The sequence below is a fragment of the Euleptes europaea genome, chromosome 20 (assembly GCF_029931775.1).
Source record: "Euleptes europaea isolate rEulEur1 chromosome 20, rEulEur1.hap1, whole genome shotgun sequence".
Classification (NCBI taxonomy): Eukaryota; Metazoa; Chordata; class Lepidosauria; order Squamata; family Sphaerodactylidae; genus Euleptes; species Euleptes europaea.
In genome coordinates this window covers 4165847-4177852 of record NC_079331.1, presented here as the reverse complement: position 1 = coordinate 4177852, position 12006 = coordinate 4165847, and positions in this window count along the sequence as shown.

The window sequence follows — 12006 nt, the reverse complement described above, 5'->3', positions numbered from 1 at the left end:
AGGTCAATTCATGCCATCGTATTCCCTAATACTATGTATGGGTGTGAGAGCTGGACAATGAAGAAAGCTGATAGGAAGAAAGTAGATTCCTTTGAAATGTGGTGGTGTTGCAGGAGAGGGTTATGGATACCGTGGACTGCCAAAGAAACCCAACTAATCAGTGGGTTATAGATTAAATCAAGCCCGAACTGACCCTAGAAGCTAAAATGACTAAACTGAGGCTGTCACATTTTGGTCACATTGTGAGAAGGCAAGAGTCACTGGAAAAGACAGCCAAGCTAGGAAAAGTTGAGGGCAGCAGGAAAAGAGGAAGACCCAACAAGAGATGGATTGACTCAATAAATGAAGAGCTGAGCAAGGCTGTCAAGGATGGGACATTTTGGAGGACACTGATTCATAGGGTCGCCATGAGTCGGAAGCGACTTGACGGCACTTAACACACACACACATTCCAGCCATGAATCATCCCCAGAGCTCTCTTTGAATCTGCCTCCTTCCCTCTGGGTAGGAGAGCTCTTTGGTTCCCCAATCCATCCCTCTGCCCACCATGGGAAGTCACTCATTCAGCACTTCTCGTTTGATAAACTAAAAAGGCAGAGATGAATTCCCTCTTGCCCAGCCCACCACGTTCCCCGGTCCCCCAATCATTCCTCTGTACAGCGATTCCCATTCACCAAGTTCAGCGTGCTTCACAGCGCATCAATGAAGCAAATCTCACAGCACAGACAGAAAGCCAAATGAGTGGCATATGGCATTTGGAGGTGGGGCACAGGCTGAGCCGGGTTTTATCGGGGCTTTGCTTTGAAATGGGTTTCAAACGCGGCGATTTTGCTCTGGAAGTTCCCTGAGCACCTACAGAGTGGTGTTTTCTCTTTCCTGGACGATGCAGCCCCCAAACATTTAGGATCACTGTGTTGACCCGTCTTTCAAAGACCTCCGTCTTTTACAAGGTCCCAAAAGGTGGATTCAGGCAGATCCCCATATGCTATGTTCGCTGCACTAAAAATCTGCGCACGCTCTAAAAGTCCCTCTACCACCCACCCAACATGTTTTATTTGGGATATCGTGGGATCTTAATGTAGCAGAATTGATCAGGTTGTGCTACATTGAATAACAGCACACCCAGTCCTGATTTTAGAGAAAAGATACTAATCACAAGTTGGGAGGCTTTTGAAAATGTCTTCATCTGCATTCCTCCCCATTCTTTGAAGTCCAGAGTATCGCACATGAATCACACATGAAGCTGCCTTATACTGAATCAGATCCTCGGTCCATCAAGGTCGGTATTGTCTACTCAGACTGGCCGTGGATCTCCAGGGTTTCAGGTAGAGGTCTATCAGATCACCTACTATCTGATCCCTAGGGATTGAAACAGGGACATTCTGTATGTCAATCAGATGCTCTATGTCTGGCCTATGACCCTTCCTTACCTGGGACCTGAGATCACATGAACACCTGAAGTTACCTTATACTGAATCAGACCATTGGTCCATCAAGGTCAGTATTGTCTACAGATTGGCAGCGGCTCCCCCAGGGTCTCATATAGTGCAGAAGTGCAGAAAAGGACAAAAATAATCTCCCCAGGTCCCAAGGGAAGTGTGTATGGGGGAGGGTCTTTATAAACACCTGCCACCGGGACGAAAATCCCCTCGCAAAAGAAAAGTCAAGAGACAAATGGTACAGCAGCTTTGCAAACTAAAAATAAAAGCTCTTAATTTTAGATCTCTTCCCTGGTATATAAGGGTGGATCCGATTCCCAGGCTGTTTGCACCACCCTCTGCCCATCTGTCTTGGAACGCTGGGACAGAAAGGTAACAGGGCTCGTCTCTTCTCCCAAAATCCTCATTGCCCGGGGTCTGCCAGGGGCCCATAAACAATGTACACCACATGGCGGCGATGGAAAGCGCCGCCCGGTCGCAGCCACCTTGCGGCGATCCTGTATGGTTTTCAAGGCAAGAGGCACTCAGGGGTGGTTTGCCATTGCCTGTCTCCGCGCAGTAACCCTAGGATTCCCCAGTGGTCTCCCATTCAAGTACTAACCAAGGCCAACCCTGCTTAGCTTCCGAGACCTGACGGGATAGGCCAGGTCACTGTCTAGACCCGAGTGCATTCCCCTCTCATCGGTGGAATAAGCAGCCCCAGTGACTCCTGGCCGAAACTCTTTGGCTCGTCCGCCTGAGAATTGACATCCCGGTCACCGCTCGAGGCCAAAATGATAGCTCTGCCCCGATTGCTCAAATTTCTTGAAATTCCCTGTATGAATCGTCTTCTCCGCTTTCCTGATTGCTGAGGAGTTAACAAGGAAACGGTGAGCTGCGTTCCAGACACGCGGGTCTAGCAACGATGAGGCGGTTAGAACCGCTCTCTGTTCTGCTAAATATGCTTGGGGGGGATTTCTGCTGCCGGAGTTTTCTGGGATTTGTTTCGCAGGGTGTTTTTTTTTAGGACACCCCTGAGCAAATTAATATAATTATTCGTCAAGGGGGCTGGCAGGAGGGGGAGAGATACAGCTTAACAACTCATTTTGCAATCAGAAATCGTGGGACAGGTGGCCAACCAAAACGGGAATGCAATTCTCTCTTACAGATTGCCACGGTTATATCTGTACCTGGGGGGAATGGGGAACACAAAAAAACGACACAACATAAAACAATGAGGAAGAACTAGTGTGGAAGAACATTCCTTGTTTGGCATGATAATGTATTATTTTGGAGCTCCAGCGTGTCGTAATGGTTAGAGTAGGACTGGGGAGAGCCGGGTTCGAATCCCCACTCTGCTATGGAGGCTCGTTGGGTGTTTCTTGGGCCAGTCCCTCTTTCTCGGCCTCGCCGACCTCCCAGGGTTGTCGTGAGGATGACATGGAGGAGAGGAGAGTCACTCTGAGCTCTACGGAGGGAGGACAGGATAAAAAGGCTGAGAGAGCTCAAAGAGAGCTGTGACTAGCCCAAGGTCACCCAGCAGGCTTCACGTGTAGGAGTGGGGAAACCAACCCAGTTCACCAGATCAGAGTCCGCCGCTCATGTGGAGGAGTGGGGGGATCAAACCCGGTTCTCCAGATTAGAGTCCACCGCTCCAAACCACCGCTCTTAACCACTTTACCATGCTGGCTCTCACGCTGGAAGAGGTGAGGAAGATGGAATGGGGAAGTAAGAAAAAACATAAAGGTCAGTTTTTTGGGGGGGGAATAAAGAGAAGAAACAAGCATTGAAGTCACATTGTGCTGAAAAAAATGTGAAAGGGGAGGGGGAGAAGAGAAAGCAGGCGTGCTGATGCGCTGCCTTAGACTTGAATGCACTCCCAGCTTTCGCTAATATGTTTGCAAGAGAGAAAATGAAAGGGCCTGATAGACCCAAGCCGAGATCCCCCCTCGGGGTGCCCGAGAAACATCCTCAAAGGCGACACGTCCACGAAATGAGGCAGAACGGCATTCGGCTTGGCAGGCTCTGCCCTGCGCCAGGACTTGTGAAGAGACTCTGTCGCTCGTGGGCCTGAATTCTCCTCCGACGAACCCGGTGGTAACAGCGCTCTGCAGCGTTTTGGCTCTCCGAGCCCCGTTGCTGCAGGGCGGCTTCACCCTCCTGCGGGGTACGGCCTCCTCAACCCACCCCTTTCTGGGCCCTGGCAAAGGGACGGGGAAACAAAATGCACAGCCCAGATTTCTGGCTACTGGTTGAAGAGCGTAGCTGATGAGGACTGTGAAAAGGGGAATCATAGAATCATAGAGTTGGAAGGAGCCACACAGGCCATCCAGTCCAGCCCCCTGCTCAATTCATAGGATCATAGAGTTGGAAGGGACCATTCAGGCCATCTAGTCCAGCCCCCTGCTCAATTGATAGAATCATAGAGTTGGAAGGGGCCATAAAGGCCATCTAGTCCAGACCCCTGCTCAATTCATAGGATCATAGAGTTGGAAGGGGCCCTACAGGCCATCTAGTCCAGCCCCCTGCTCAATTCATAGGATCATAGAGTTGGAAGGGACCATACAGGCCATCTAGTCCAGCCCCCTGCTCAATTCATAGGATCATAGAGTTGGAAGGGGCCATACAGGCCATCTAGTCCAGCCTCCTGCTCAATTCATAGGATCATAGAGTTGGAAGGGGCCATACAGGCCATCTAGTCCAGCCCCCTGCTCAATTCATAGGATCATAGAGTTGGAAGGGGCCATACAGGCCATCTAGTCCAGCCCCCTGCTCAATTCATAGGATCATAGAGTTGGAAGGGGCCATACAGGCCATCTAGTCCAGCCTCCTGCTCAATTCATAGGATCATAGAGTTGGAAGGGGCCATACAGGCCATCTAGTCCAGCCCCCTGCTCAATTCATAGAATCATAGAGTTGGAAGGGGCCATACAGGCCATCTAGTCCAACCCCCTGCTCAATGCAGGATCAGCCTAGAGCATCCCTGACAAGTGCTTGTCCAGCCTCTGCTTAAAGTCTGTCGGTGAGGGAGACCTCACCACCTCCCTAGGCAGCCAAGTCCACTGTCGAACAACTAGATGAGTTCCAATTTCTCATCTCTGCTTTTTCAACCCCTTCTCCCTTGCACAAACTGTACCCGAGAGCGATTGTCTTCCCCCCATTTCCGTAACACAGATGATTTTTCCACAAACGGTAAGCTTTGTGTGATGTTAGCAGTGTGTCAATAAATCAGCCTGGTAAGTAAACGGCCATATGTTACCCATATAAACGGCATATTGTCTACCTAATAGCCTCGTATGCTGCCCGCCCCGCAGATCAAAACATCTGCACAACAGAGCCAGGCAGGTCTGGCCGGTCGGCAACTCAAATGTCACTGTTTAAAATTTGGGGTGGAGAACCTTACAAGCCCTTCACCCGTTAACAGACATGTCTGCACATATGCAGATTGTATCAGAGGGTAGCTGCATTGGTCGGCAGTAGAAGAGCTTCGTTCGAGCCCAGTGGTACCTTAGAGACCAGCCAGATTTTGGGGGCATGAGCTTTTGAGAGCCGGCGTGGTGTAGGGGTTAAGAGCGGTGGTTTGGAGTGCTGGACTCTGATCTGGAGAGCCGGGTTTGATTCCCCCACTCCCCCACATGAGAGGCGGAGGCTAATCTGGTGAACTGGATTTGTTTCCCCGCTCCTACACATGAAGCCAGCTGGGTGATCTTGGGCCAGTCACAATCTCTCAGCCCCACCTACCACACCGGGTGTCTGTTGTGGGGAGGAGAAGGGAAGGTAATTGTTAGCCGTTTTGATTCTCCCTTAAGTGGCAGAGAAAGTCAGCATATAAAAACCAACTCTTCTTCTTCTTCTTCTTCTTCTTCTTCTTCTTTTCCTCCTCCTCCTCTCCACCAGTGGGACAGGCTTCCTCGGGAGGTGGTGATCTCACCTTCCCTGGAGGTTTCTAAGCAGAGGCTAGATGGCCATCTGTCAGCAATGCTGATTCTATGACCTTAGGCAGTTCATGAGAGGGAGGGCATCTTGGCCATCTTCTGGGCATGGAGTGGGGGTCACTGGGGGTTGGGGGGAGATAGTTGTGAATTTCCTGCCTTTTGCGGGGGGTTGGACTAGATGACCCTGGTGGTCCCTTCGGACTCTATGATTCTGTGATTCCTCCCACACAAATTTTGGTGGTCCCTCTCCTTGTGATTGCAGCCCGCTGAATTTGCGATGAAGATAGAATGGGCAACGGGCGGAAGAGGGAAGCAGACTGCCGGAATCGATGACAAAAATACAACGGAACGGGAAAAATCAGAAGCACAATGGGGAACAGTTGCTTATCCCTAAAAAGCGATGCATTAAAAAAATGTGAGAAAGTAATAACTGCCGAGGACATACAAGAGGCAATAAGAAAGTTAACAATGAATAAAGCACCTGGCGCCAACCAAACGGTTGCAATACATTATAAGAAGTCCAGCAATCTTGCCAAGCTCCTAACAGAGAATAAACGAATGTTTGCATACAAAAAACATCTCCAAACCCCGGAGGGGAGCCAGAATGACAGCAAACCCAGCCTCCAATAAAGATCCATCAACTGTCTTCTGTTACAGGTCCGTATCATTCTCGATGAGGATTGTAAAACACGCATTACGAAATTGGCGACGAAACGAAAGAAACAGCTTCCTCACGCTAACAAAGACCGGGCAGGCTTTTGATCAGATTGAGAACGGCACAGCGACGTTGCAAACAGACTCAGAAACCGTGCGGTATATAAAAAGCACAGAATTCTGATTTGTGTTTCCGGCTCAGCCAACAGTTGCCCGATAAAGAACGAGGGCCGTTTCTGCATGAAACCGAGCAGCCGAGACATGAGCGAGGTCCATAAAATTATGCATGGCGTGGAGAGGGTGAAAACGGATGCCCTCGAAAGCCCTTCAACAAAGGCGCAAAGAACAAAATGTATTCCATTGCTCCCCCCCTGACAGCTCCCACTCTCAGGCATGCATAGAATCATTGGAAGGGACCAACAGGGTCATCTAGTCCAACCCCCCTGCACAATGCAGGAAATTCACAATGGCCTCCCACCCACACTCCCAGTGACCCCTACTCTATGTCCAGAAGATGGCCAAGATGCCCTCCCTGTCATCAACTGCCTATGGTCATAGATTCAGCATGGCTGACAGATGGCCATCTAGCCTCTGCTTCAATACCTCCAGGGAAGGAGAGCCCACCACGTCCCGAGGAAGCCCGTTCCACTGAGGAACTGCTCTAAATGTTAGAAAGTTCTTCCTAATGTCTAGACAGAAACTGTTTTGATTTAATTTCAACCTGTTGGTTCTGGTCCGACCTTCTGGGGCAACAGAAAACAACTTGGCACCATCCTCTATATCAGGGATTCTTAAACTTTTTCCACTCGCCCGAGAAATTTTTACGTGACCCCTGGTATACAGGGATATAAAATAGGTATACAGATCAAACTGATAATAAATCATAAAGAAATTTATTTTAAAACAATACTTTGGTCTATATATAATTTTCCCATTTACTGTTGCCAAATTTTTCGTGACCCCCATAGTCTTGCGACCCCATATGGGACCTCATATGGGACCCCATATGGGGTCACGTCCCACAGTTTAAGAAGCTTTGCTCTATATGACAGCCCTTCAAGTACTTGAAGATGGATATCATATCACCTCTCAGTCGTCTCCTCTCCAGACTTCCTCAGTCCCGGAACGTCCTCACCCCAAAAGGCAGCTTGGTTTCTGATCGGCAGTCCATAGGGTTGCCAACTCCGAGTTGGGAAATTCCTGGCGATCTGGGGACGGAGCCTAAGTAGGGTGCAGTTTGGGGAGGGAAGGAAACCTGGGGCTGCAACACCACCGAATCCAACCTCAAAGAGGCCATTTTCTCCAGGGGATATATATATGATATACTTTGTAAGATTGTAAGTATGGAGAATTATTTATATTATTTATTTATACGATTTTATGATATTTATTATAATGCTAGATTTTATATCAGTATATTATATTTAAATATAGGAATTAAATTGGGGCTGAAGAAATATTCTTGAAATGGCCGTCCCCCATCTACTGTTTTCCTATGAAGATGTGAATATTTATAGAAGTACCTTATGGACTTTTTAAAGAATTTTCCTACAACTACAATTACGCAAGAAAATCTCTTTGCATAGAGACTGCATCAGAAAAAGAATTGTATGTTTGTACATATAGTTGTATGAGTTTCCTGCATGTATCACGGCACTTAGTCTCATTATATGTTTAAACACAACTACACTGTGTCCACTTTGTACTGATATCTCTTTGCTGATTTCCAAACCTTATGGTACTAGCACTGGAGGGCTCTATTTTTGTGGTTTACTACCTGGAGGTTGGCAACTCTACTCCAGCTAGTACCTGGAGGTTGGCAACTCTACTCCAGCTAGTACCTGGAGGTTGGCAACTCTACTCCAGCTAGTACCTGGAGGTTGGCCACCCTATTCCCGGAGCACCTTCCCCAGCTCCGGCAAGCGGCTCGGCCTGGCCTCCTCCGCTGCAGTGCTATTGTTTCAGTTTTTAATTAATGAAAGGGAGAGCTAATCATTGAATTAAACTTCTCATTACTCGAGCTGAATGCCCGTTAAGCAAATTTAATTACTGTACGGATTGGGCCTCTCCTCGGCTGTTTCATTAGCTGCTGATAAAGATTTGGGAGGGGTGCAGAAGGGTAGAAGGGAATAATAATGGGGAGAGGTGGGATGGGGGTGATTGATTGAGCGGAAACCGCAATGCTTGGAGGTTTGCTTAGAGCCAGGTGGGCTGGTTGGGGGGGGGGACCGCCCCCTTCCTCTGCTCCGGCAGCCCAGGGATAAGAATCTCCTTTGCACCGTTGCCGTTTGCTAACAGCAGAGGCGAGCCCGCCGTTCAAAGCCCCGTGGCATCCTCAATGCGTGGCAAGCGTCCAAACCGAACTGGCGTTGCCAGGATGACCAGCTGCGCTGGAGGAGGACGGCCAATTTTTTTCCCCGCCACCTGCCTCCGCTCGTGGGCTTTGAACAGCGGCTCCATCGGCAGACCTTTAATGGGTGCTTCGTCTTCTTTCTTGAGCATGTGAAGCTGCCTTATACTGAGGCCAGCCCTTGGTCCATCGGAGTCAGTATTGTTGACTCAGACCGGCAGCGGCTCTCCGGGGCCTCAGGCAGGGGTCTTTCACATCACCTACTTGCCTGGTCCCTTTAACTGGAGGGTTGACCCTGGGGCCTTCTGCATGCCAAGCAGATGCTCTACCACTGAGCCACAGTAAAGAGCTCCACCAGGATTTTTGGGGGGGAGACTGGGCTGCTGTTATTGGTGCAGGACCAGGTGGGGAAGCATAACAGGTCAAGTTCAGCTAGAGAGAGGCTAGAACCATCCAAGCATGGATGGGGCTGATCATACTTAGCTTCCAAGATCATACTTAGCTTCCACACTGGCTCTCTGGAGAGTAGGATCTATGGCATTGTATCTCGCTGAGGTCCCTTTCCTTCCTAAACCCTGCCTTTCCCACGTCCCACCCCCAAATCTCCAGGAATTTCACAACCCGGAGTTGGCAACCCTTCTTGTAAAGCGGTCTGAAAATTGGGGGGGGGGTTTGTGATCAAGGACCGCGCCTGTATTCTACCGCGTTCTTTGGCCAACCCCAAACATTTTCCTTCTCACCTGTCCTTAGCTATCCTTCACCTAGCAAAGCAAATTGAGCCTATTCTGTTCTCTTCCCTCCCAAAAGAAAGAAAGAAGAAAAAAAAACCCACACAGAATAATGGCATAATTCAAATTTAGTACCGCTTGTGTTAATCTACACAACTGAGCCCCTGTATGTTTTAACAAGAAAATTCTATGGGCTCTCCAAGTGAAGTCAATGTATAATAGTAGGTTTGGATTAGTTCGGTGTTTCTATAAGTGTGACAGTGGGGAACCGAAAACGGAGTTTGGTAAAGTTGGTTTTTACTAGATCTTTGTTCTCTAGCGCTGTTTCGTGGGGTCTATAAGGCCCGAGGAAATACCTGCCACCTATTCTACCTGGCCAAGGTAATACTGAGTCAGCTCACTTTAAGCTCTAAGGAGCTGGGAATCTCTGTACTGGAGACGAGAGGAAGGGAGGCCGTAAGAAGGATGGGGCAAATATGGAGATCTCCCGCTATTACAACTGAATGGCTGATTTGGAAGGTGGGACTCTATGGCATGATGCCCCATTGAAGCCCCTCCCCTCCCCCAAACCCCGCCCTCCTCATGCTCCACCCCCAAAATCTCCAGTTATTTCCCACACTTTAAGACTATTTGATGACTATGAGATGTTGACAACTTTATTTATGGCTGGAATATCCCCTCATTTAATAGAGAAACACACTCAGGGATTAGTTTCCCATCTGTATGGAAGCCTGAAACAGAGGAAGACGTTTTGCAGTTATATATTATTTGTTATCCCGCAAATGCAACACACATATAGTCATAGAGAGTTTTAGAAAATTATGTATACATTTTGTCTTATGGACTGGTGATTGTTTAACCATTGAGGAAGGCTGTATAGCCGAAACGCATATGGTCAGAGTCGAATTGCTTGATTTTATGTAGAATTGTGTTACATGAGCAGGTTGATTTGGTAGGTTTTGCAGGGCCTTATATGTGTTACACATATTACTAGATTTTAGCTTGTAACAAATACATACATCTTTTAGAATCATAGAATCATAGAGTTGGAAGGGATCACCAGGGTCATCTAGTCCAACCCCGTGCAAAATGCAGGAAATTCACAACTACCTCCTCCCCACACTCCCAGTAACCCCTACTCCATGCCCAGAAGATGGCCAAGATGCCCTCCCTCTTATGAACTGCCTAAGTAGTTAATAGAATCAGCATTGCTGACAGATGGCCATCCAGCCTCTGCTTAAAAACCTCCAGGGAAGGAGAGCTCAACACCTCCCGAGGAAGTCTGTTCCACTGAGGAACCGCTCTGACTGTTAGAAAATTCTTCCTAATGTCTAGACGGAAACTCTTTTCATTTAATTTCAACCCGTTTGCTCTGGGGCAAGAGAGAACAACTCAGCACACTCCTCTCTATGACAGCCCTTCAAGTACTTGAAGATGGTTATCATATCCCCTCTTGGTCTTCTCCTCTTCAGGCTAAACATACCCAGCTCCTTCAACCTTTCCTCACAGGACTTGGTCTCCAGACCCCTCACCGTCTTTGTTGCCCTCCTCTGGACACGTTCCAGCTTGTCGTATATGTTATACGTATTAATAGATTTTAGCTTGTAATAAATACATACATATTTTGTACAGATATAACTTTTGGCCTTGGGTAGTTTATTTTTTCTTGACCTTCGGGTGTTTAATTCTGTTGTTTTCTAGGGCTAAGTCCCCCCCTTTGTTGTTTGTCCACTCCCCAAACCTCCAGGTATTTCCCAACCTGGAGCTGGCAGGCAACCCTATTTCCAAAGCACACTTCTTAAGTTGGGTTGAAGTTGGCTGCTGGATGCAAAGAGCGCGTGCAAGAGAGAGCAGACTTCCTCTGAAGAGGATGGCATTAAAGAGGCCAAGCCGTTTCGCTATGGTTTCTTAACTCCCAAGTCATTTTGGTCTCCGCCTGCGGGGAAACTCCCCGGTTCTAATCTCGACAACTCTTTTGTAACCAGAACTACAGCCATGAGACTGTAAGCAGCGAGTGGTGAAGCTCTCCATCGGTGCGGTGCGAGATCGCATAGAGATTACTCCATCCCTCTTCCCGGCCTGGCTTCAGTGCAGAGAATGGGCGCATTGTATGTGCGCAAAGGTCATGCGGAAGCCAAGCCTCAACTTAATGCGATTTTCGGAGCATTAGAAGAGCAGAAAATGGTTGTGATAACTCTGAAATTGACTGGGGGGGGGGAACCTCTGTGGGTCTTTTGTAGGCTCGAGGACAGCCCAAGACCTCCCCCTTAAGCTGTGCTCTTCTCCCTAGTAAGAGGGAGAGAAAATCCTATATATTTCCTTCCCGTATCGCAGCTGACCACATGGGATTCGAGGGTGATGTATAGAAGTCGAAGCCGGGGTGAGATAATCTGGCCGGTTCACAGGGATGCCTTAAAACCACCCCCCAAATGTCTAAGGCACCATTTTGGATTTCAGCAAGATTCTTTTGCCAAGTTTCAAGTTTCCGTTCTTGAACATGTTTAAGATTAAATGGGGGGGGGATCTGTGTGTTTTGAGAACACGCTGTCGAAGTTGCTTCCCAATAACTCTGGAGAAGTTGGGCAGAAATTCGAGCTGAACAGCGAAGGATTGGGGAAACTCTTTAACGCTTGTTCGCTGCTGGGATTCTCACAAGGAATAAATCTGCACGGCCAGTCCGAAGCCCCACTGAGCAAAAACCCCACCTGGCCCTGCCCACTTCCTTAAAACACAGAGCAGGCACCAGGAAATAAGCTGCTGCCCACCGGTACCATGTTGGTAGGGTCGCCCGGTCCCTCTTCCCCACCAGCGGGAGGTTTTCGGGGCAGAGCCTGAGGATGGCGGGGTTTGGGGAGGGGAGGGATTGCAGTGCCACAGAGTCCAATGGCCAAAGAGGCCATTTCCTCCAGGGGAACTGATCT